Source organism: Oreochromis aureus, linkage group 3, assembly GCF_013358895.1.
Source record: "Oreochromis aureus strain Israel breed Guangdong linkage group 3, ZZ_aureus, whole genome shotgun sequence".
Lineage (NCBI taxonomy): Eukaryota > Metazoa > Chordata > Actinopteri > Cichliformes > Cichlidae > Oreochromis > Oreochromis aureus.
The window spans coordinates 102,835,477-102,863,031 of record NC_052944.1 but is presented as its reverse complement, the minus strand read 5'-3'; the positions used below and the strand labels follow the sequence as shown (position 1 = coordinate 102,863,031).

At 40.9% G+C, this 27,555-nt stretch overlaps 1 pseudogene; it reads right to left on the bottom strand.

Moving 5' to 3' along the window:
- The window catches only part of LOC120434883, a 145,297-nt pseudogene that overhangs the window by 116,226 nt on the left and 1,516 nt on the right, over positions 1 to 27,555 (bottom strand).

Below are 27,555 nucleotides of genomic sequence, written 5' to 3'. Positions count from 1 at the left end.
TAAAAGTCCAGACAAGCACAGACATGTCACATAAAAGCAGCACACAGTGAGGAAAAGTAAAGCATGATTAGAAATAAGATAAGATAATAAGATAAGAACAACTTTATTTATCCCGAGAGAAATTCTTTTGTACATCCTCAAAGCAGCAGGAGAGACAGAGGAACAGATGAATAAGATATAAGATATACAATATATACAATAAGAATAGTAGTGTACAGTAATATACGGTAGTATACAGTAGGATAGTGCAAGACATAGTATCGGATAACTCTAATGAAGTAATATACATAACTATATCCTGTTGAATAAATAACTTAACTATCAGTGCAGGCAATTCTAGAAAGTGACATAGTATTGTGCAATAGAATAAAGGGAGTAGCAGCGTATGATGGGGGGATGAAACAAATATTCAATAAGTAATCTTGGGTAATATTGCACGGTCTGGGAGGGAACAGAATAACATCGGAGAATCACCTACAGAGTAAGGAAGAGTTAAACAGTCTTATAGCCACAAATTTCTGGCAAAGAACTTTAGGTCTGTCCAACTGCATGAGTTTTACTTTTCACTCAAACAGACACAAACTCGCACATAAGGAGACATGCTCAAAGGGCTCTAGTCCTCTTTGGACTTACCTTCTATCACTGATGATCACCTCTCAGCTGTCGTTTGCAGAATTTCAACCAGATTTCAATTTAGTTTTTCAAATGTTCTCAATAAACCAGTAAACTGAACTGAAAACATTGAAAGAACTTATTTCTTTTTGTATAAAGTTATATTGTATATTGTATAAAACTTTTAACATAGTGCAAAAGACCTTTTGTTGATTTGTGAAGATCAACAGGTTAAAATTAGAATTTTAAAAAAGTTGTTTATTACTTTTATTGGATTATTTTCCTATCTATCCTAAACTACAATTCATACGTTTACAGAAATATCTACAGAATATTCTTATACTTCTGTTTACCAGAAGCACCTCAAAATATACAATTTTGCTAAGAAATTTAATATTTAACAGAATTAAGTTATGGTTTGCCCCTCCAACACAGTTCAGATTTTTGATTTGGCTCCCTGGAGAAATTAATTGCTCAGCTCTGGCCTAGAGAAAAGCTTAAAGTCATTATTTTAAAGCTTTCTAAATTATGTTTATATTTTAATATTATTGTTATACGTGTTTTTTATACTAATGCAAACCAAGATCTGGGGCATCCATGCAGAAGAATCTCAATGGGTCTGATCCATAAATGTCTCACTGCTGTAGGTATTGAGGTCCTCTATCTTTGAGAGTAAAGCATGACAACGCAGACTTTGTCTTTTGGTTTAAAGTCAAAGGTCAGCCTTATACAGATGTGTTTAGATGTGACTGTTTTGATGCTGCATGTCTATGTTTACTACAGACCACAGTTTGTCATGCATACATGAATGGATGAACAGATGTCATTTTAACTGTCATGGCTCCGGTGTCAAATAGTATATCGGGGATCTGAATCCAAACTGGAAGCTGGTTCTTATTAAACCCCGATTCTTTTGTCCCCATGACAGAACAGAGAAAACTGACTCATACTGTGTTAAAACATTTATATTTCTTTTTATTCAATCATCTTTCAGAAGAGTCCTTAACATTCCACACAAGAGGGGCCTTAAAACTGAAGGCTCTGCCTCCCATTCTACTTTTAAATACTCTAGGAGCAACAGGTAAGCCTGCAGTGCTCTCTCTTTCTAGTCCCTGTCAGTACTCTTGCTGCAGCATTTTGGATTAACTGAAGGCTTTTCAGGGAGTTTTTAGGACATCCTGATAATAGTGAATTACAGTAGTCCAGCCTGGAAGTAATAAATGCATGAACTAGTTTTTTCAACGTCACTAAAAGACAGGATATTTCTAACTTTAGAGATGTTGCACAAATTGAAGAAAGCAGTCTTACATATGTGTTTAATATGTGCGTCGAAGGACATGTCCTGGTCAAAAAATGACTCCAAGGTTCCTCACAGCATTACTGGAGGCCAAGGTAATGCCATCCAGAGTAAGAATCTGGTTAGATACCATATTTCTAAGATTTTCAGGGCCGAGTACAATAACCTGCAGTTTAACTAATTGGTGTGTGTTACCTGGCTTCATGAATAGACAGAGCTGCGTGTCATCTGCATAGCAGTGAAAAGTTATGCTATGTCTTCTAATGATGCTGCCTTCATTCATTTATAAACAACAGGGTTGATCAAAGTGCTTAACAATCAGCAAAAAAAAAAAAAAACCAGCAAGAGATTAAGTGATTAAAAGTTAACAAACAAACACACCAACAAACACCAAAGGTGACAGAGAAAACAGGCCTGATGATAGTTAAAACTAATTTGATCCAAAAGCCAAAGAAAACAAATGAGTTTTAAGATGCGATTTTAAAGAATGTATAGACTCAGAAGTGCAAATAGAAGTGGAGAGACTATTCCAGAGTCTAGGTGCTGCAATTACAAAGGTCCGATCACCTCTGGACTTCAGCCGGGATCTAGGTTGTTCTACGAGCATCTGGCAAGATGATAATCGCCTTTGATATCAAACGCAAGTGATAAAAGCTAGTTTTTACCACTGAGGACACTTGCTTCTCCAATTTAAGAGAGCTATCCAAAAACACTCCAAGGTTTCTTACCGTGCGAAAGAGATGGCTGGCAATGATCATCTAAATGCAGCTTCCTGTCCCTCATCACCAGTGTTGGGCAAGTTACTTTAAAAAAGTAATTAATTATAGTTACTAGTTACTTCTTCAAAAAAAGTAACTGAGTTAATTAACTGAGTTACAATATTCTAAAAGTAATTAATTACTTGAAAAGTAATTAAATACTTACGTTGCGTGGTGTTGTCATTCTTGTGGTCAAAGAGCCGCTTCTGAGAACTCACAACTGCGGTGCGCTTCCCAAGATGTGATCAATTTGCGCCCAGAGGTGTTATTCCGAGCGAGCCCCTCCAGATGTAATCAGTTTGCACTCAGAGGTCTTGTTCTGAGTATTCACGGCAGCCGTGTGGTTCTCCAAGATCTCATCCGTGTTAGTCAGGCTCACCCGAGCCCAGACTTCTCGTTGAAGGGGTGTCAATTGCATTCCGAGACCAGTTGATCAAATCCATAATTCCTCTTTTAGGTTTTAGAGAACAGACTGTGAGAGAGTGTTCAAGGGAAAAGTAATAAAAGCATGAGACAAGACAAGGACATAAGAAGCTAAGCAGGGAAGATAAGGGAGAGGAGAGGAGAAAAGTGCGACCGCCTTTGCTGAGAGCCAAACGAGAATTTACATCTTTTAGTAATAAAATGTAAAGAGTTCACAGCAGGAAAAAAATACCAAATAGGAGAAGTTTATGGTTTACTGGGATATAAGTAAAAGGGGAGAAATATATGAAAATTGTGAGAAATGCGGTTATCGGAGAACAAAACAGTTGCAAAGTGGTTGGAGAAAGTGTAAAGTATAGTTTGTGTCTGTCATTGAGTGATAAAGGTTGGTCTGAGCGTTGCTTAGAAAGGAAGGATTTTGAAGCCACCCCGAGCATGTGTTCGGGGCTTGCCCCAACACCCTCAATAGTGGTAAGATGGCGGGAGGAGAAAAACTTAATAGCAACCATTATCAAAATAACTATCATGGTCCCCTTGTCTCACCGGCTGACTCCACTATAGGCGACATGTTTGTTTTGGGTTTTTTAGAAATGTTTGGTGAAAGAATCTTTCTACAATGATTCCTTGTTTTCTAAAGTGTATTATAACATCTCCAAAAGTTGATGCTGTTCATCTGGACATGGCATTTTCAGTGAGAGAAAGGTTTTGTCACTCATCCAAATGACTTCTTCAATCTCAGCTGACTGCAGGTTTCCCCAGTCTTATAAACAGTACATTTGTATAATAACTGAAACCAGTCCACTGAAGGAACAAAAGGCTGGGAGGTCACCTCCAAAAGTTGATTCTGTTCATCTGGACGTAAGCTGATTAACAGAATCAACTTTTGGAGATTTACTTTGCTGGATGATTGAGAATGCATCAAGATGGCTGGGAGGTCAGTTCATTCATCATGAACCACAGGAGCAGTGAAAGTGAAAGTGTTGAGACTGTAGCTGAGAATCTGTTCAGAGCAGATGGAGGAAGGTGGAGTTGAGGCAGGGTGAGTGTTTACGCCACATTGTTGTAGTTTTGCTGAGTCTCTGAGTGTGTTTGTCTCTGTGGACTGTAGAGGGAAGACGAGTCGCAGTGAGCTCTGTAGCTGTGATTGGCTTAATAATCAACTTTAATAAATTGAACATCAGTGTTGGGCAAGTTACTTTGAAAATGTAATTAATTATAGTTAATAGTAACTTCTTCAAAAAAGTAACTGAATTAGTAACTGAGTTACAAGATTCTAAAAGTAATTAATTACTTGAAAAGTAGCTACTGTTTTACTTAAAAAAAAATGTTTATTCTGGGATCCAGGTTATAATTGGCCATTTTTGAAAACTTTTGATTTTACCTCTATATTTCACCTTTAAAAATGATTTACTTCGCCTTGTTTGGTAGCATTCCTTTCAGCACAACCTCACATGTCTGGGGAGGGGATGAGTGGAGGTGGTTGTGTAAACTATTGTAAACTATTGTTTGTTGTAACAGGGTTTTCAATAAAAGGCAGCCGGAATAGGGGACCATTTTGCGATAGGATTCGAAGTGCGTTACTGATGAGGCCTCCCTTGCGCACGTACATTGCTGTTGCCTTGTTTTTTCCTTCACGGGAATAATTCCCTGAGCCAGCAGAGTCTTAGCAAAGTTTAGACTCCACATGCCACACAAATTATTTGTGCCACTTATTTGTGCCCACTATAAAGGAGAACATCACAGCCTGATACCTGCAGGCAGTGGCGGTCCTAGCCTGTTTTGCGCCCTGGTCGAACACTGCCTCTTACCTTAGTTTACGCTTTAGCTTTGTCTAGGGTTTATTTCTTGGATTTCGCACAACCCAGGATTATAAACATGAATACATAATGGGCTTGGATTTAGAACATTATGAATGAAATGTGCTCTATTTGAAAGCAGCTGGCCCCCTTTCGACAGATTGTGTGTGAGACTTTAAATCATCAAACTGTAAATTATAAATTTTAAATTGTTATTGATCCATTTACTCCTGGTCCTAAAGTTATATTTATTTTCTTACTCTTCTTATATTTATTGTTTGTTTACTTGCACTGCTGTACCTGGAGCCTTGTCGTCTCGTCTCTCTATATACTGGACTGTATGTAGCGGAGATGACAATAAAGTTTACTTTGACTTCAGCAGAAAGCAGGCGCACCGAGGGCTCTCGCGCTCACTTTTCACTTACAGAATTTCGAAAAAACATCTGTGTAAATTATAAGTCTATCATGATGTCTAATTTTTGTTGGTTTGTTTTTATTTTGTCTTATTTTGCAAGTTGATTATTAGATGCTGCTCCAGCCAGCCAGAGAATCCCCCGCCGTCCCGCCCTCTCCTCCCTGTGCCGCAAGCAGCAGGCGCACATCGCAAATGGATTGCGTCCTTACTCCCAGCAAATGGGCGATAGAAAACTGATCGGTGCCTATGCCATCTCCAAAATGCGCTGGCTGATGTCGAAGCAGCGTGAGTGCGAGCAACTGGTTTTTTTTATGCTAAGCTTGTAATGCCCCCCACCACAATGCCACCCCGGGCAACCGCCTGTGTCGCCCGTATCAAAAACCGCTACTGCCTGCAGGTCTGACAGCAGGTGTATCACTCCTGTTTTTTACCTGGAGACAGCAGTCGCCTCTTTGTTCTGACACACAACACCAAACTATGCTCTCACTACACACTAACTACACAAGACAGCACATTAACTACACACTCCAAACATGGTAAACGTCACGAATCTCTCACATCTCAAAACGCTCTCTCTTTACCTGCACTCTCTCTCTCTCTCTCTCTCTCTCTCTCTCTCTCTCTCTCTCTCTCTCTCTCACCGTCACTCCTAAAACTTCCTCTCTTCCTAAACAACCAAATGTCATGTTCCCATGTCATTTTTTGATTTGTCGACGTCCGATGGAAGACAACACACTGCTTGTTAGATCATATTACACTTTTATTCTGTTACACAATACTTCTAGAAGGGAGATGCGTCCTGCATGACACGTTGCCGTGAATCTCAAAATGGTGGTGTGCCCCTGACAGTTTTATTACAGAAGCTCTCCCACTCTAGTCTAAACAACAGTGTTTCAGGAACTTTCCACTAGAAGATGTTCCCCTGTTATCTACTTTCTCCCAGGCCAGCATTGGTGAGTCTACAGCATTCAACCCCCCGAAAGACGTGTAGTCTAATGCCTTTATTTTTCAGGGCCGTGTCCACTTAATACTACAGTATATGAGATATTAAGAAAGAGAAATGAAACATTTGAATTAATTTTAATGAGCTTAGACTTGTTGAAAATGCAGAGGAACTAGTTGTGAAATGAGCCTCAGAGAAACACAACATACTGATGTTCACTGTGAAGCTTTGAGTGGAACAAGACAGAAAAAACAAGGAATCATTTAGAACAGTTTAAAACATTAACTGATTGAAACTATGAATCTGAAAATGTGTTTCTGAATGAAAGAGTCAGAAATGTACAGACTGAACTATCTGTTCAACAGTCAGAGTGTTTCTCTAACAGGAGGACAACCTTCACACTCAACTCAGCACAGGGACACTGAGGACTGAATACCCACCCAAAACCCAGGATAAAGAGTTTCAGTAAATGTGGTGTTGAAGGTGTGGAGGTGAATCAGAGTGTCAGAGGAGACTCCGTAGAAGGACAGAGTGCCAGCAGGACAGTCCACATACACTGCTACTCTGTTAGAGATAGAGGAGGAGGAGGAGGAGGAGGAAGAGATCCATGTGTGTCTGTCATTGTGCGAGACACGCTGAGGACCATCATCAGAGCAGTTCAGACTCCAGGACTGATCATTGTGTCCAAACCAACAGTCATAACTGCGTCCTTTCCTTCTTATTCTTCTGTAACTCACTGATATATAAACGTATCCTCTCCACTCGACCTCCCAATAACAGCGACCAGTCAGACCATTTCTACACAGCAGCTGACGAATATCAAATCTGTCTGGATGATCAGGATATGACAGAACCTCCTTCCACAAACGTGTCACCTTCCTGTTGTTGTCAGACAGTTTGAGCTTTGTGTTCACTGTGTTTGTGTCGATTGTGAGTTGACAGGAATCTGATGGAGAGAACAAACACAATCCAGCTGCAGTTATTGATCCATCATCTGTTCATTGATTGACATTTTGATGATGACTCATGACATCAGAGATATGAATGAGTGATGTGACAGTTTGAAGATGGTTGAATGTGTGCTGCTTTGTTTTCATGAATCACATTAAAACACACTTACACTTCCTCAGACCTGGTCTCAACCATCGGACTCCAGCAGGCTCCAACCTGAAAGGAGGAGGGGGGTCAGCCCAGCACAGTCTCTTTCAGCATGCGCACATGGACATTATATAAAAAAAATATTTGTAATCACATTTTAAAGCAACACTGTACATAGTAGAGATAAAATATTAAACATACACTGTAATTACTATAAAAGACATAATTGAAAGCTAGAGAGAACAAATGTCTTTCCAACCGGGTTTTAGAAATGTCGAGTGTTGGGGGAGACCCAATGTGAAGGGGCAGACTGTTCCAGAGTTTGGGTGCAGCAGTCACAAAATCTCGGTCACCTCTGTTTTTCCGTCTAGTTCTGGGGATAGTCAGAAGCAACTTATCTGCAGACCTAAGGGCTCGACTTGGACTTGTTAAAAGGTCTGAGAGATAAGATGGAGCTAATGTGTTCAGAGATTTAAAGACAACAAAATCTTGAAGTCGATTCTACAACATACTCGTAATTAGTGTAAACATGTCACGATTGGGGAGATATGATCAAATTTCCGAGTGCCTGTAAGGAGTCGGGCCATCGGGCATTCTGCAGAGGCAAGACTAGCCTGGTTAATACCAAAATAAAGACTATTGCAGTAGTCAAGCATAGAAGAGATAAATGCATGTATCACTCTCTCAAAATCGGCGGATGACAACACGGTCTTGGTTTTTGCAATGGCCCTCAGCTGGAAAAAGCTGGTTTTAATAACATAATCTGTGTCATGATCCTGGGTCATGCGACCCAGTGTTTCTGAGTTTCCTGTTGTTTTGTTATTTCATCTGTATTCCAGTTTTTTTTTCAGTTATCTAGTTATTCGGCTATGCCTAGTTAGCAGTTAAGTTCATGGTTTATCAGGTTCCCCTTGTGTCATGTCTACATCTGACTGTTTCCTGTTTTACTTTGAAAGAGTATAGTATGTTCTTTGTTCATTGTATTTAGTTTCACTTCCCCTGCCTTGTCATTAGGTTCATGTGTGTCAGCTGTGCTCCCATGTGTGTCCACTTCCCCTAATCATCCCTGTAGGTATTTAGTCTGTATGTTTCAGTTCAGTCTTTGTCAGATTGTCTATTTTCCTCGTCATAGTCACAGTCATAGTTAGCTTTCATAGTTTGTTCCCAGTTTAGGTTTCTGTTTAGTTATTGCTCTTGTGCTGCCTTCATTCTCGTTTTTTTTTTTTTTTATTCATGATAATCAGCCACAATAAAAGGCTCGCTTTTTGTTTAAACTGCCATTTCTCTCCCAGTGTGTGCTTTTGGGTCCATTTCTAAAACACACTGGAGCACCCAGCCGCAACAGCACGATCTGATCAGTACAAATCCAGCAAGACAGAGAAGAGATATTATTCAGAGAGTGTAAGACCTATGCTGCAAGTGGATGCAACGTTCTGGGGAGGAGGACAAGGAGGAGTTACTTCACCCATTGCGGGTCAGCGTCACTGTGTATCCCTGGTTATGGGAGGCGCTACCGCCCTGATTTCCGATTACCTCCGCACCATCCTCCAACCCCGTCCTCCGCAGCAGCCGCCCAGCGCATGGGCTGTGTCACCGCTGCCCCGTGACTTCTCCTTCACCACTTCCACAGTCTTGCGGCTCCAAGGCGATTCAGGTTGGCTCACTGCGATTCGGGCACAACCCAGAGTTGTCTTCATCTTCTCAATGCACGAGCCGCTCACCCTCACCACTCTGTTCGGACTTCTCTTCTCCAGCCTCATTTCTGGCGAGGATGTGGTCGGAGGATGAGGAGCCGCTTCTAGGAAAAAGCAGCGCTCTCGATGCCGACACACGTCAACACCGCCAGAGTCCGGGATATCGTCGGATCGTTGTGTTCCCACTGTCCCCACTGACGATGATTCTGGGGGCATTCTTATTGCAAGAAATGTGAGCAACACTGAGCATGACCAGCTAAGTGAAGTTTCCAGGAATTATGGTGTGAAGGTTCCTCATGTGGCCATACAAGCGCCAAGTGAAACCCAGTCAGTGTCATGTAGCAAGGATGACGGGGCCGTGTCTAGCTGTTCTGAGGGAGCATATAAGAAAACTTGGTACCATTCAATGATTTAGAGAAATCAGAGACTGTTTTCTGTGTTGCTTATATACATGAGCCTTTTGACTCCCAGTTAAATGCATCTGAGAGTTGTGACCTTGAGCTCACTCTAGTTGGTGAGGACGCCACTGTGAATTCTAGGTATGGGAACTTAGACCCTGAAATTAACCCTCCATTTCTTGACGGCAGGGTAACTGTTTCCACCTCTGCCAGGAATTATTCAGTTCAGGACTTAAGATCAGATGGCAAACTGATAAACTGTGAGGTCATAGACACGTTAGATAAGAATGTGTCTTGTGCGTCTGAACATGCTCGGCCAAAAACCGTCATGAATCACGCTAAAGGGTCTATGGATAACCTGGACCACAATCCGGATGCTGTAAGTGTTAAGCAAACTGTGTTAGCTGACCTGACTTCTTCCCTGAATGTTCGATGTACTTTGGATTTCTGTGACGAATAACATTGTGTGTTACCGACCTTGACACTGGAAATACACCCCTAGGTAATGTTTCCGCTAACAGCAATGTGAATGTCGTTCATGTGACCAAGTTTTCTAACATCAAGCCTGAGACAATTAACTCAAGTTTAAAGATTGACTCTGACTCTGAGAACACAAAGACTCCTGACTCCAGAACTGTGATCATTAAGAGCGTTTACTTTATTGACACCTGTTTAAAAACTGTGGGCACTACGGACTGTTTTTCACCTGCCCTCTCAGAGTGTTGAGTTATGTCCCAGCAGACTGTTTCACCTCAGGCTTCAGCCTGGCTACCCGCTCAGCTTCCAGGTCAGCATCCAGCCCAGATGTTTGCTCAGCCACATGTGCAAGCTCTGACTCAAACGCCCATAGTTTGTTCATAGTTTGTTCCCAGTTTTGGTTTCTGTTTAGTTATTGCTCTTGTGCTGCCCTCATTCTCGTTTGCTTTATTCATGATAATCAGCCACAATAAAAGGCTCGCTTTTTTGTTTAAACTGCCGTTTCTTTTCCAGTGTGTGCTTCTGGGTCCATTTCTAAAACACACTGGTGCACCTCGTGACAATTTGTTTCTCAAAGAGACGAGCTATTGAGAAACACAACACAATAAATCTTTTCGCAAACAGAGTTCTGAACTTTCCTAGTCGTCCAAGGTCAACATTAAGAGAACAACAGGGGTCAGATAGGCCAAATAGTTTGATCTCTGGTTTTGGTCATTTATATGCAAAAAAGTTAACGCGAACGATGATTTAATGTCATCAAGACAGTCAAGTAAAAATTTAAAGGAGTCTGCAGAGTTCTTTTTAAGGGGAAAATAGATTTGAAAATCGTCAGCGTAACAGTGGAACAAGATTTCATGTTTTCTAAAAATAGAACAGGAGCATATACAGAGGTAAAAGTATTGGGCCAAGGACAGACCCTTGTGGGACCCCACAGGTAAGTGGGGTCCCACAAGGCTGACTTAATTAAACAAGATGGCGCCAGTGTGTTCGGCATGCCGTCTCCACTGCTATCTGCTGCTTCTTACCTTTCTGCTAAGATGCTATTTAGGTGGCTCTGCATTGATTACCAATGACCGGCTTACTCTCCTAAGTCTGCGGCCACCCTATACTTACAGGTCAATCTTCCATGGATCGGACCCATGGTGGAATTTTGGAGATACGACTCTGCTGCGGACGGATCACCTCTCAGGAACATACAGCCGACCCCTGCTTCCTTCGCACAGGAGACGCTACAGGAAACGGGGTAAACGGAGCAGTGTCCATGTCCGTATTAAGGCTTACCTAAAGGCACAGTACATGGCTGGCTTCGACATCGATGTTGATGCACTCTGCCTCCCCCTGACTTTCTGGGAGCACTTTACCTTTAGATTGTTTAGGCATCGATGGATTCGCCATGCTAAGTTGCAGACCTGCCCGGTCGCTACGGTGATTTATTTGCCGGTTCGATGTTGGATTAAGGCTCCTACAGGTGGCCTGTGCTACTGCAACCTATGCCGCCTGAGACGTGCTTCCAACTGCGACTTGGCATCTTTGACTCGGATAGCGCTATTAAATGTTACGTCGCTGACGAATAAGACTTTTACTGTGAGCGTTTTTTGGTTTTTTTGTTTTTTTAACTGCTACAGGACTGGATTTACTATTCATGACGGAAACTTGAATTTGTCCCGGTGAGTCTTTTCCTTTTTCAGGGCTCCTTCCTCCGAATTGTGCCTTTTTTAGCTCACCGAGACCGAAGACCGAGACGAATTTAGGAATAAATTCAGAGTACAACACCTGCCCTCCCCTATGTTCCCTAGCTTTGAAGCTCAACTGCTGGAACTTGCTGGTCCCTCCGTGACTCTCTGTGTTGTGATTTACCATCCTCTGAAATGTAATAACTTTTATTATCGACTTTGGTGACCTTTTAGCATCCCTTCACCTAAATTATGATCGTGTTCTTATCACTGGCAATTTTAACATTCACATTTGTTGTAAAGATGATGTGTTTGCCAAGGATTTTCTAGCCCTAGTTGACTCTTTTAATCTTATCCAGTGCGTTAATATACCTATCCACTTCAAAGGGCATACCCTTGATTTGATTTTGTCTTATGTACTGGACATTTGTATCAGGGAAATCAGCAACACCGGAATCTCCGACCATTTTCCACTCATCTTTGATGCTGAGTTATGCAAACTGGACCAGAAATTTGAGGGTCCTTGACGTCCTGTGCGCATAATCAATCCTGGGAGTGTGGCTGAATTTTTTGGCTGCTTTCTCTAAATCTGTTCTCCCTGACATTAATTATTCCACACCCTCTTCAGTTGATGATTTTGCTAACTCCTTTCTCTCTACATGCACCTCTTTACTGGATGTTGTGGCCCCTATGAAAGTAAAACAGCCTAGAAGCCTCTCTCAGCCATGATTAAATGACTCTTTTCGTGCTTTACGACATGTTCGCCGCCAAGCTGAAAGATGGTGGAAAAAATAAGCTCCAGGTGTCTTTTGATATCCTCCACAGGACCTGCCTAGAATTTCAGAAATCTGTTAAGTTGGCTAAAGCGGCTTTTCTGTCGGCTGTCATTGTGGATAACAGTTACAGTCCACGTATTTTATTTAAGACTTTTAACTCATTGGTCAATCCTTGTCCTGAAACGAGTGGCTTCCTTAGCCCTTTGTGAAGAATTTTTAACTCATTTTACAGGCAGAATCTTATCTCTAAGAGTCTGACATCCCCCTGTGATGAGTCAGGCCGCAGCATTACGATGCTCCACTAACCTCAATCAGTTTGATCCAGTTTCGCTCCCTACTCTTAAGTGCATAATTGATCACCTAAAAAACTCAAATGCTGTTCATAACATCCTTCCATCTTGTATATTAAAGATGGGCTTAAAATTATCGGGCCCTGTATTTTATCGTCAATAAACCTGTCATTGTTATCGGGTTGTGTTCCGGCTGCTTTTAAATACGCTGTAGTGTAACCTATACACAAAAAGAGCTCCCTTGATCAGAATGATCTCACTAACTTTAGAACCATTTCCAAACTCCCGTTTCTGTCCAAAATCCTAGAGAAGATTGTTCATTCCCCACTTCAAACTTATTTGGATGCTAATAATTTTGGGGAAAAATTTCAGTCAGGGTTTAAGCCACGCCATAGCATGGGAACTGTATTACTGAAAGTCTTTAATGATCTTCTCTCAGGCTTCTGACTCAGGGTGTCCTGTGGTCTAAATTTTGCTTGATTTATCCTCTGCTTTGGATTTGGTGGACCACAATGTCCTTTTAACCCTCTGGGGTTGACGGACGGCGCATCAAAACCAATTTAAGACGACACAGCTACAAGATGCAGCGACTCAGAGTCTCCATTTCAACTTGGGTCGAATGTCCAGCCTTCAAACTATATCAATCAATGGGCCACGTAAAACCAGAGTTATGATAAACAATACATGCGTTTACAGCGGGAAGACCGGCAAAATGGCTACAGACAGCACTAGCAAACACTCTCCACTTGCGGGTGAAAAAAGAAAAAGAAAAAACACCCCTTTCACTATTGGTGTTAGAGTTTACTATGTCAGCCAATCAAAAAATGATATGGCAACATGTGACACTTGGTTGTTTAGGGAGAAGAGAGGTTTTAGTAGTGACACATGTGACGGAAAGCGGGTGAGCGAAAGAAAAAGAGAGAGCGACAGTGATGTTTAGTGTGTTTGGAGGCTATAGTTAGTGTGTTGTGTAGTTATTGTTTTGTATTGTGTGTCAGTTATACTGCTGAATTTCACATTTTCTCCAAAAAAGCCATAAAAGGCAGATTCCAGTGTAAACACTGTTCCCACATGGAAAACAGGATTGATCCACCTGCTGTTGTCAGACCTGCGGGGTTTAGGCCTGTGGTGTTCTCCACTGTCTTATACTGAACACAAAGTATTTTTTTGGACTGACACAAATAATTTGTGTGCCTTCTTATTTGATGCAACACACCTGATTGTTCTGTAAATAGTTTTAAATGGTTATATATAAAAACACCTGAGGCCGTGGCTGCATTTTTAGGTAAATAGTACCATATATCTTTGTTGTTTGCAAAACTTGTGCATAATTTTTAGAAATATACAATTTCTATTTGCATTTCAAGTTATGTAAATAATTCGTTAAACATGTTTGTGGGTTTTACAGTAAAAAAGTATAACTTTTTTCTACTCCGATTTTGAATTTTGTCTGAATTTAGATCAATTGTGCTAATATATTATGCCAAAATGTAAAAAATAACCCAAATTTCAGATATTTGAGGTTGTGCTGAAAATAATGATACAAAACAAGGGAAGATAAACATATTTAAAATGTGAAATATAGAGGTAAAATCAAAAGTAGTCAAAAATAGCCAATTATACCCTGGACCCCAGAGGGTTAATGAGGCTTGAGCATCCGGTGGGCATCACGGGCAGTACCCGTTTAAATCATATTTATCAGAAAGGTCCTTTTCTGTCACCATAGGTAGGTACCTCCTCCATTGCCCCTGTTACCTCTGGTGTCCCCCAGGGCTCTGTGCTGGGACCTATCTTTTAAATCTTGATTAAAAACATATTTATTTAGCCTTGCCTTCCCTGCCTCCTAGGGCCCGCATTTTTAACTGTACTGTAACTTATCTTTTTTGCGCTATAACGTTTATAACTTTTTAACCTTCAGCCTCTCGGGTTGTGCCTACTACGCCTGGGTATTATTGGTTAGCTATGTCTCCCGCCTTTTAGTATATTTCATTTGTATTTATTTTATTTTATTCTTTATTTGTATTATTTTATTTATTTGTATTTACTATTGCTCTTAACTCGTTTTTTAACAACAACAAGCTAATGCTAAAACTCGTTTCCATTGCATTATAACGATGTGAGGAGTTTATGCTAAGTAGGCTGCCATAAGCATTTAATGCTAATACTGGTGAGAAGCGACCATGATGCACTCTGAAAAACTCTACATTTACAGCTGAATAGACAATTAATGTGTTCTCAAGTGCATATTGTTCGCAAACAACAGAATGATAATGAAATATTGATTTTGACACAGCCCATAAAAAGCATGAGCTTAGCAGCATTAGCTGCCTTGTTTCATCTTTGTCTCAATGTCAGTGTCAGTGACTGTGGACATACAGCATGGGAAACATACATATGGCTTTATTAGGTACAAAGTTGCCACTATCTCAGCTACAGTAAACCTGTGACCTAATGTTACAAAATGTTGTCTCTGTCCAAATATTTATGGACCTAACTGTAGGTCTACTTCTAATTAAACTCTCAACATGATTTATCGGTTATCATTAATGTTCCTGCAAACACACTCCTTGGAGACCCCCTACATAAATATCCATGTTCTATCCAGCTAGACTAGTGTGTCTGTCCCTGAAAATATTCCTGCATGTGTGATTGTTGTGTTTTATCTGCAGGAAAAAAACAGGAAGTGAGTGAAGGACACAGGAAATGTTTCCAGCTCTTCATCCTCTATCAGACATTCGCTCCATACCCGAGAGTGTCTAGTCTCCAGCCTGGATCCTTCAGTCCAGCCGACAGCAGCTTCATTCCTGAGTCTCCTGGATGATTGTAGCTCAGGTCCAGCTCTCTCAGATGGGAGGGGTTGGAACTCAGAGCTGAGGCCAAAGAAGTACAGCCTTCCTCTGTGATCAGACAGCCTGACAGACTGCAAACACACAAAACAACAATCCATCTGTTAACAATCATTTACATTTACATACAATAATATCTATCCATTTACATCCATTCAATGTAAGTGACAATTCTCAACAGACACCAACAGTCCTCTCAAGCTGTTTAACAGTGTAAGGTAATCAGCCTACAACATTAGAAAGAAAGCCCCAACCATCAGACAATCCACTATGAGCAGCACTTGGTGATGGTGGGAAGGAAGAACTCCCTTTGACACAAAGATCCTCCCATTAAAAAACTGCTCCAGGATCATCTACCATGACCATGATGATAAGGACATACATAAGTGACATATAAAGGCATGAGGAGTGAAAGGAGGGGAGTGGAGAACTACGCCGAGCATCATGGGAAGTCCACCAACAGCCTGATTCTATAGCAGCACAACTAAGGGATGGTTCATGGTCATGGCCGGATCCAGCTCTAACTATAAGCTTTATCAAAAAGGAAAGTTTGAAGCTTATCTTCAAAGTAGAGAGGGTGTCTGTCTCCTGAACTCAAATTGGGAGCTGGTTCCACAGCAAGTTCAACATAGCCAGGCTTTCTTTGTGTTACCTGCTTTGACAAAACCTCAAATCCCAGTCAGAGATGATGAGTATCATCACAGTGATGATCATTTCTCTGTTAACTTAGCTTCAGGATCTGTGCACACTCACATAACAAGGAGCACTTTAACTCTTTTACTTTTACTTTATATTTTTACATGCTGTAGTGCCACTTTCGGGAGCATTTCAAGTTGCTATACATCAATACAACTGTTATAGTTCAAATTTTAATAATATGTATGCATTGATTCCATAGTAACTACATAAATTGCAAAAAAGTGCAAAAAACTACAAAAAAATAGAATATCGTTGTTGTTGTTTTTTAACATATATTTCTACTAAGAGAAATTTAAGAGATTTATCCCTCAAAACTTTAAATACAAAAAAGTTGCAAAAAATAGTTTACAACAACAGGAAATTCATTTTGAGTGTCTTCATAGTTTTATTTTTGAGATACACCAGTTTTTATATACTGCAGAAAAAACGAAAAGCCATCCTATAATGCAAATTTGGAAAGAAAACAGCATGTGCATCAAAATAAATGATTTAAAGCAGTGCAATTTGAGTTCTAAGCATCCCAGAAACTATTAATGGGCGAGATCAATCAATGGGAGACCAGAACAACAAACGACGGAGGCTCCAGAAAAGTGCAATCAAACGATGAGTTTATTGACACAGGAGAAGAACCATCAGCATATGCCTTCTTCGTCCTCTCTGACAAAAATACACTGAATGCTGGTTTTATAGCATAGAAAATTAACACCCCCACGTACACGTAAACACAGGTCAAAAATACATTGTTTACAGACAAGGGTACATCTTGTACATCTTCAATTGGCTATAAGCAGACATATAACTTCTCTTTTCTATAACACCTGCCTTTTAAGGTTATAAACTTCAAACTTCAGGGTCTCTAAGAGCTAATTATTGACCCTCGTCATCAATCACTAAGTAAACTAAAGTGCAGCAGGTCTCGAAAAGAAGCAGAAGACACTTGGGCCTTCACTCAGGCCTGTTGCTAGATTTATGTGTATTGTAAGCATGCATGCAATTAACCTGCTATGTTCTCATCTTCCCTCAACATGTATCACCTGGACACTCTCACCAGTGAAGCTTAAAACCCTCTTGGATGGAACATCAAGTCCAAAGAAGCACAGATATGCAATGTGTATAAAATGATCATAACTAAACCTGTGAATAGAAAGGCCAATGTGATGACAAACATCTTCAATGCAATATGAGCCCTATAAGAAATATCACTGATAAAATAATGCTGTAAAACATGTTCTTAATGCATTTATCATAAGGCAGGTTATATGGTAGCAATAAAAGAATCTCTGAATCCCAACACTGTTTAGAAAAGCGTAAAGTCAAACATGACTTTTAAAAACACCATTATAGGCTTATAAGGCCTACAGGTAATAAAGTACATTTTCTGTGAAAATGACGTCACTTCCGGTTTTGGGCAAGTAATGGCGGACATGCGATAGTTCACGCTGACGTCTATTTCAATGTAGGAAATGTTATGAACAGCTGATCGTATCGGCAAAGCATGTTTATGGAATATTTTTGTTCCTGCAAGCGCTTTTTATGCAATTTATGCAAAGCTATATGTGGAAGGAAACCGTGACCTAGAATAAGCTGATGGGTTAAGATGGAAGTACAACTACTCCGGTTTCATATGCAAAAAAATATTATTGCGCTAACTTACTCGGCTCCGGTTCTACAGGGATTTAAAAATAGTTACGCAAAACGGAGCGTGCCCTTTCCGACTGCTTTAAAGGGTTAAACATCATTTCACTCATTTCACTAAATGGATGGACTGAGCACGGCCTACAGATGAACTGGTGCTAGAAATCATAAAGAACATCAAATAAAACAGTCAAATTCAACGCTTTAGATGGAAATTGTCATGGTCCTGAGTCTGCCGACTCACTGTTTTATGTTTATTCTGATTATGTATTCCGCTATGATTTGCCATTTGTTAATGTTTTGTTCTGTGCCTGCCTGCTCCCACTTCTCTGTGTTCCCTCCATCTGTCCATGGTGTCACACTGTCTGCTTGTGAATCTGTCTGTTTAGTTCAGTGTCTTGTCTGGTTCTGTGTCTGTGAGTTTCCTGTTTTATTCTGAAGGTCTCTGTCTGATGCGAGTGTGTTCAGTTTACGTTTCCTCTGTCCCGTCAGCTCTGATTGCTCCCAGGTGTGTTGCCCTCCTGTCTCTCATCCCCTGATTACTGGTGTGTGTATTTAAGCCCTGTGTGTTCTCCTGCCTGTTGCCGGTTCGACAGTGTCCTGTCTCTCGTCTGTGTCTCTCTGCCTCTCACCCCATTCTGGTACCATCTCAGGTTTGTCATTAGCTTTCCCAGTTTAGGTCTTTAGTTTTGTCTTCCCTCTTTGCCTGTTTTGCCATCTCTCCACTGTGTAAATAAACTTCACTAGCATTATCATCTACTGCCTGCGTTTTGGGTCCTTTCTCCCTTCAACACCACACGGCTCGCCTCGGCAGCCGTGACACAAATATGAGATTAATGCTCCAGATAATCATTAACCTGCTGAATTCATGAACATCAAGAATGCAGCGAGCAGTAAAATAAAGATTTGAACTCAGTATACTCACTGTTACTGTCTATTCCTAGCACATTCCTAACATGATAGCTTTACAGCTCTAAAATTGGAATCGACACACATTGAAACACTACATGTTACTCAGCACATTCACTTCTGTCACTCACCCACAGTCCAGCAAAGGAAACATGGAGATCACATCAGTTTGTCACCAAAGTCTAATTATTAGGGCTGGGCAAGTTAACCTGGTATTAACTCATTAATTGATTGACACCAACAATTATTTTATCGCACATTAACACAGTTTTTAAAATCATGATTATTGTAAAAGTGTGTGCTCACTTGCTCTGTATATATATTTGTCACAGGAGGGATGGGATTTTGATCAGTGCCAGCTTGAAATAGGCTTCATAATGCGTCTCAACCAATGAGAGCATTGATGGTGGGTCTAATACTACTGCAGCGCTCACATGACCCGGGACAGAAACATGGAGGCATCATTTTAAATTGTTCCAGAGGACAGTGTTGATACAACCAAAGTTATTTGGAAGCACTGCAAACCTGAGTTTTCTTACCATTGGAGTACTTCAAGACTGAAGTATCACTTAAATGCATTACACGCTGTTGATGGCAGCAAACAAACCACCCAAACAAACAGTGGCGGGAAATGGTGATGGCAATCTACATTGTAGCCACAGCCGCCCTGGGGCGCACTGACAGAAGCGAGGCTGCTGTACACTGGCACCACCGGGCCCTCTGACCACCACCAGTAGGCAATGGACAGATATGGACAGTTCATGGACAGATAGAGCTGCGTGTTATCTGCATAGCAGTGAAAATGTATGCTATGTCTTCTAATGATGCTGCCTAGGGGAAGCATGTATAATGTAAACAGAATTGGTCCTAGCACTGAGCCCTGTGGAACTCCATAATTGACCTTAGTGGGTGAAGAGGACTCTCCATTTACATGTACAAATTGGAGTCTATTAGATAGATATGATACAAACCACTGCAGCACAGTACCTGTAATACCTACAGCATGTTCTAATCGCGCTAATAGGATATTATGGTCAACAGTATTGAACGCTGCACTAAGGTCTAGCAGGACAAGCACAGAGATGAGTCCACTGTCAGAGGCCATAAGAAGATCATTTGTAACCTTCACTAAAGCTGTTTCTGTGCTGTGATGAGCTCTGAAACCTGACTGAAACTCTTCAAATGAGCCATTCCTCTGCAGATGATCTGTTAGCTGTTTGACAACTACTCTTTCAAGGATTTTTGATATGAAAGGAAGGTTGGAGATTGGCCTATAATTAGCTAAGACAGCTGGGTCTAGAGATGCTTTTTGAGTAAAGGTTTAACTACAGCCAGCTTGAAGGCCTGTGGTACATAGGCGATTATTAGAGAGAGGTTGATCATATTTAAGATTGAAGAATTAATTAATGGCAGGACTTCTTTGAGCAGTTTTGTAGGATTGGGGTCTAAAAGACACGTTGATGGTTTGGAGGAAGTAATTATTGAAGTTAACTCAGAAAGATCAATTGGAGAAAAAGAGTCTAACTTAACATTGATGGTACTAAAAGTAGCTGTAGATAATATTACATCTGTGGGATGATTATTGGTAATTTAATAATCATCAAAGACTGGTTTCTGAGTTTTACAGCTGGGGTGGACGAGGCTAAGCATCAGGCTTTCAAATGAATTAAAAGTCTGTCTTGGTCTTTCGTTAATTAATAAGCTGGTGTGAAAAATTGCTGCCACACCGCCCCCTCGGCCTGTGCTTCGAGGTTTCTGGTAGTTAGAATGACTCGGGGGTGTTGATTCATTTAAACTAACATAATCATCCTGCTGCAACCAGGTTTCTGTAAGGCAGAGTAAATCGATTTGTTGATCAATTATTAAGTCATGTACTAACAGAGACTTGGAGGAGAGAGACCTAATGTTTAATAATCCACATTTCACTGTTTTACTCTTTGGTTCAGATGTGGATTCTGTATTGTTCTTTCTTTTTGATTTTTTATGTTTAAATTGTTTATTGCTGGTTTTAGTTTGTTTTTGTCTGTTTGGGAGCTGACACAGTCTCAATGGAGATGGGTTTTGGGGGTAGCAGGAGGAGAGAAGCTGCAGAGAGGCGTGTAAGACTGCAACTCTGCTTCCTGGTCCCAACTCTGGATAGTCATATTTTGGGGGGTTTAATAAATTCGTCCATATTTCTAGAAATGAGAGCTGCTCCATCCAAAGTGGGATGGATGCCGTCTCTCCTAACAAGACCAGGTTTCCTCCAGAAGGTTTGCCAATTATCTATGAAGCCCACATCGTTTCTGGGACACCACTCAGACAGCCAGCAATTTAAGCAGAACGGCGGGGCAAGACTGTGAAGGCATTTAAAAACAAACATAAGAATTTTAAAATTAACTCTAAAAGACACAGGCAGCCAGTGCGGAGAGGCTAGCACGGGGGTTATATGCTCTCTTTTTCGAGTTCCTGTTAGGAGTCATGCAGCCGCAATTTGAACCAGCTGCAGACGTGAGAGCAATGACTGACTGAGCCCCACATAAAGTGCGTTACAGTAGTCCAGGCGGGAAGAAATAAAAGCATGGATCACTGTTTCAAGGTGCTGCCTCGAAAGAAAAGATTTTCCTCTTGCCAGCCGCCTTAAATGATAAAAACTGGACTTCACCACTGCTCTGATTTGGTTGTCCAATTTAATGTAATTGAGAAATTAGAATATTCTGGTCTATGGTGTCAAAGGCAGCAGTTCAAGCAGCAGTTGTCTTGCAGGTCAAGCAAGGCAAGAACAACATGGTTGAGGATTAAACCCCCCAGAATTGCATGCCAGAAGGATGTCATTAAAAACCCTTAATAATGCAGATTCTGTGCTGTGAAGGGTTTTAAAACCTGATTGAAAAACCTCAAAGATGCCATTATATCATCTAGGAAATCTTTCAGTTAACTAAAAACAATTTTCTCTAAAACCTTGGAGATTAAAGGCAGCTTGGAAATAGGCCTATAGTTTGCTAAAACGGTGTGATTAAGGCCAGGTTTCTTAAGGAGTGGCTGCACTACTGCATGTTTGAAATTTGCAGGAACCATACCAGAAGACAGACTGCTGTTAATAATGTCAAGGACATACTGTTGTATACTAGGAAAAATTTCTTTAAAGAATTGTGGAGGGACACGATCCCGAGGGGAACCTGTGGGCTTAATATGGCAAACCACATCCTCACATCATCCAACTGAGTAAAAACAGCAGTGCAAGGGACAGAGACAGAGGGGTCAGAGTCAGGAGCTGTGATAAGAGCCCTGGTGGTGACAACCTTTTCAATAAAAAAGTTTAGAAAATCATTGCAAATCTCAGGAGAAACTTCCAAACAGACATTCAATGGAGTATTAAGAACAGTGTCAATAGTCCTAAATAACACACGTGGGTTATGACAGTTGGAAGAAATAATATTTGCAAAATATTCCCTTTTTGCCTCTTTAACAGTGTTCTGGTAGCAATGCCAGCAGTCTTTTAAAATTTAAAATGATACATGCAGTTTATCCTTTTTCCAACTTCGTTCTGCTCGACGACATTCCCTCTTAACAGCAGGACTGCTCTCATTAAACCAAGGCTCATGTTTAGCCTTAGGCTGCCTGGTTTTTAAAGGAGCCACAGAGTCCATGATTTTTTGACAGCAAGAATAAAACCAGGAATTTAGCTCTTCTGTATCAGAGGAAACAAACTCAGAAGGGCCGCCAGCTGATTAAAAGCAGCAGAAAACTGCGCGGCAGTGGCGGGGTTTATAACCCGACAGCACCGAGTAGCAGCGCCAAATTTAACTGCAGTATATGTCAAACCAACGTTGAATAAGACAGGCATATGATCTGAGAGTCCACAGTCACAAATCTCCAAGTTAGTGACAGGCAGACCATATGACAGAACAAGGTCCAGTGTTTGTCCGTGCTCATGTGTAGGGCCAGGCACGGACTGTACCAGGCTAAAAGAGTCAATAAGGCTTAAAAAGTCCTTTATCAGTGGTTTATGAGGACAACATACATGTATATTAAAATCTCCAACAATAAGAACACTATCATAGTTGGGCATAACCCCAGCTAAAAAATCAGAAAAGTCGTTTATGAAGTTCTTATTGTATTTCGGGGGGCAATAGATGACAGCGCAGAAAACCGGGTTTGTACGACTCACCTCAAACGAGGTAAGTTCAAAGCTGGAGAACGACGGCTGTAGAAAACACTAAAATCCTTTTTGCAAACAGTCACTGTGCCTCCACCTCTGCCTCAACTCCGTGGCGAGTTAAAATAGCAACAATCCACAGGTAAAAGTTCAAATACAACACTGGACTCACCAACACTCAGCCACGTCTCAGTCACACACATAAAATCCAGATCACAGGAACTGAAGAAGTCCCGAAGAATAAAAGTTTTGTTTAAAAGTGACCTGGCGTTCACCAGACCAATCCTAGTGGGAGCTGGAGTCGGCGCTTGGGGTTCAGGAGGTCCAGAAACCCGACGCAGCGATCTCAGGTTCTGATAATGTTGACAGCGAATGTTTAGCCTGGGAGGGCATGGGCAATGAGGCCGAGGAGCATCATCATCAAAGCCGACCACAGGCACTAAACAGGCATCAACAGGATCCAGAAAATGCCGAGACGCAAACAGCCTTGAAAAGAATCCATGCACTGGTCGGAAAACAGAAGAATAATTCTTTAGGTAAACCTTTAGCTTCACCAGGCGACCGCTTCGTTTACCCCGGCGACGATGATGCTCCGGTGTACCGGGTTCCGGTACACCGGAACCCGGTACAGGTAACCTGGCGTTTCCGATGCAAATAGGCAGCAGGGGTTGCTGCCCACCAGCTCCAAAGGACACAATATTTTGGACCACAGGTTTGAGGTCCAATAGTGTCTGGCGATCATACCTCAGCAGAGACCTTGTTTCGTGGATGACACAAATTAGAAATAACATAAACAGGAACAAACTTGGCAGTGACAAACGAGCAGCCACACACACCGGCGCCATCTTGACACCTGATGAATACTTCATCCTTTTGGGGTGTCTACTTTAATGTATCATCATTATTATTATTAAACCAGTGGAAAATCTGTGCTTTGGTCTGATTAGTCCAAATCTGAGATCTTTGGTTCCACTTGGCATGTCTTTGTGCAACACAGAAAAGGTGAACGGATGGTCTCTACATGCATGGCTCCCACTGTGAAGCATGGAGGAGGTTTGATGGTGCCGGGGGGCTTTGCTGGTGCCACTGTTGGGGAGTCATTTAAAACTGTTGGCGATTTGTTCTAAATTGAAGGCACACTGAATCAGCATGGCCAACACAGCATCTTGCAGCAACATGCCACCCAGTTTGTGTTCAGTTGGACCATCATTTATTTTTCAACAGGACAATGACCCCAAACACACCTCCAAGATGTGTAAAGGCTCGTTGACCAAGAAGGAGAGTGATGGAGTGCTGCATCTGATGACCTGGCCTCCACAGTCACCTGACTGTCACCTGAATGGAGAACGTTTGCGATGGAGTGAAGGCAAAAAAGCCAACAAGTGTTCAGGATCTCTGGGAACTCCTTGAAGACTGTTGGGAAACCATTTCAGGTGACGACCTCATGAAGCTCATTGAGAGAATGCCAAGAGTGTACAAAGCAGTAATCAAAGCAAAAGGGGGATATTTTGAAGAATCTAAAATGTAAAACATGTTTTGAGCTCAAGAAGTTGTGGAGGGTGAAGACAACAGTGGTTCCAGTAGTAATTGGAGCACTCGGGCCCATCCCATTTTGAGGATTAGATTCCGTGACTTCCAAATGTGAGAAAAATCAAATTCTAATACATGGAACAGTAGCTCATTAAAAAAAAAACTACATAATACTGACTGGATGAATACTGGATTCAAACTAAAAGATTTGGCTTGATGTCCCGCTGAAATGACGATTTTTGATTCAGAGAATCAGATACTTTTCTTTAGAGAAAACAGCTTTAAAATATGTATTGTAAAATTGCAGATGTTTCTTTGCAAGGAAAACTCAAACACTAAACCAATACTACCAGTAACCTCCTAAATATGGAAATGTGGTGTCATTAAAGACATAATAATTTCATTAATGCTTATTATCCAGCAAAATATGTAATTTGGACATTGTATTCCTGTATTGTATTGTATTGTATTGTTTTGTATTCTTAACGAAATCAAATGTATATATTATGGGCACAAAGGAGCCCTAAATCTCTAAATTAGCGAGCACATAAAGTTTTTTCCTTTAAATAAACAAATATATAATTGTGTCAAATTTTATGCAGTAATTCAGAGTCTAATTGTCATGGTCCTGGGTCATTTGACCCAATGTTTTCAACTTATGATCACATTTTAAATGATTGTGTGTGGGAAAGTTTGGAAAGGTTTGAATCCTGACCTGAGAGTTTCCACTGCACACTTTGAACTCTTTAGTCCAGCAAACAGAAGCTTCACTCCTGAATCCTGCAGGTCAGAGTTACTCAGGTCCAGCTCTCTCAGACTAGAGGACTGGGAGCTGAGGACTGAGGACAGAGCTTCACAGCCTCTCTCTGAGATGTTGCCCCCACTCAGTCTGAAATATAAAAGACAATCTATAAAACTCATGTAAAGTTTGTTATTGTATTTACTATATTACATTCCATCGTTTTAGTTTTGAAGGAAACCTTAACATACTAAGATACAACATCTTATGGATGAACATGGATAAAATATTTTTTTGGTTCATTTTAAAAAAGAAAATGTCATTTGACCTCAGATTATTAAGTTTACACTTCAAAAGTTGTAGTCCAGGAGACAGAAGCTTCACTCCTGGGTCCTGCACGTTTTTGATACTCAGGTCCAGCTCTCTCAGAGTAGAGAACTGAGAACTGAGAAGTGAGGACAGAGCTTCACAGTTTTCCTCTGACAGTTCACAGACATTGAGTCTGAAAATGAAAACATGAACAAAGATTGTTGTTAAAGTGTAATCAGAGTTCAATAACTAATTTTGTATTTGAAGAATCCTTATTGTTTTGTGTAGAGTAGGTTAGTGAAACTTCACTTTAACAGAAATGAATAAAAATGGTACGAAACAACAATAAATGGTAAAGTTTACCTTTATTGGCTAAATTGTTTGATTTATTTTCAATTGATAAAAACAAAAACCAAACATATAAACAACAAAACAAAACAAATACAAATTGATCTGACCTCAGAATATTCAGTTTGGCATGTGGACTCTCCACTGCAGCAGACAGAAGCTTTACTGCTGAATCATTCAGGCTGTTGGTACTGAGGTCCAGCTCTCTCAGACTACAGGACTGGGAGCTGACGACTGACAACAAACATTCACAGCCTTCCTCTGAGAGGTTACAGCTGCTTAGCCTGCAAAAAACAACAAGAACAACAAAACAATAGTATTTATTATCAAATAAAATGTTGAACCTAGGTAATCAAATGTGTACAAATGAGTACACAGCAATGCAAAATTCAATTTAAAAAATGTTTAAGAATTTAGGTGTAACAGAAGAAAAATATTTCAAAATAAACAATTATACCAGTGTATCTAAAGTAAAACCAGTGAAGAGCAGGTAGATTTAGTGACACTTCTTCAGTGTCATTATGCAGATGTCCTGTTTATAAGATGAAGGGAAATCTGCAGTCAGCTGAAACTGAAGAGGTCACTTGGATGAGTGACAAAACATTTGTACAACTGAAGACGCTACGTCCAGATGAACAGAATCAAACTGTGGGGGCTCACAAAAACATGATTGGATATAAATCTTCTGAGATGTATTTTTTCACTTTAGATCCACAGCAAGAAAGTTCACAGCACGACATCATCTGTTCAGTAATTATTATACCCATTACCTGTAAACTATGAGCTATGTATAAAACTCTTCCTGTTAAAGGTCTGTATAAAGGAGATGAGCTGAAGTACAGACTTCATAGAGAATGTGTGGTGTCAGGAAATATCAAAGTCAAAGCAGAGATCCATCCAGGCTCTTCCACTAAGCCCACAGAGAGATAGACAACCACTCTCACCTGGAACCTGAATCCTTTTTTCTGAAAACCTGGGACGCTGGCAGATTTCTCTTGCTTACCTATCTGCTCAAAAATACTTTTGCTCACCCCATTCCTGAGGGTAGTTCTGGGAAAAAGCTATTAAATCTCAACCAGGGCCGTCACAGTGTGGCCGATTATGATTTCCAGACAGCCACTGCTGAGTTGCTGCTGTCATGGTCTTTGTGAGTGACTCTGTTTCTGCCTTTGGGTGAAGCCTGATCAGCCTGTCCATTGTCCACACCTGGCACTGATGTACTAGGCTGAATACAACACCAGCACTCACAATAAGTATTCACCAAATTGTCTGCTAACCTCCTAATCCTCAGATCATCTACTCACCGTTGCAGTTCTGTCACGTTTTCCTGGATGCTGGTATTCTCGATTCATTCACAGCCACATTAATGCCTTTCGTCTCTTAGAATTACTGGACCACTATGCCTGGATTCAAAGCTAACGAGTACTCACCGAGACATCACCATGTGCCTTCCCCAAGTCGCTTTCCACCTGCTGACAAGTAAGACATTGAAGATAGCCTCGTTCACTTACCGTATCCTCCAACAGTGCTCTTTCTGATGCTTCTCTACCTCTGTTACAGTGATTTAGATCACCATCTTTTGAACAGAGACCTGTTTCTTGAAACCTACCGTAGAGCCCACTTCATGTTCACAGCTTCAAGCACCTGACTTCCACCATAGTTCACAGTTCATGTTAAAAATTCCAGGTGTCAAGTTCCCGTGTGTAAATAAAGCCTTCGTGTTTAGTAATATTCAGTTCCTCCATCTTTGTC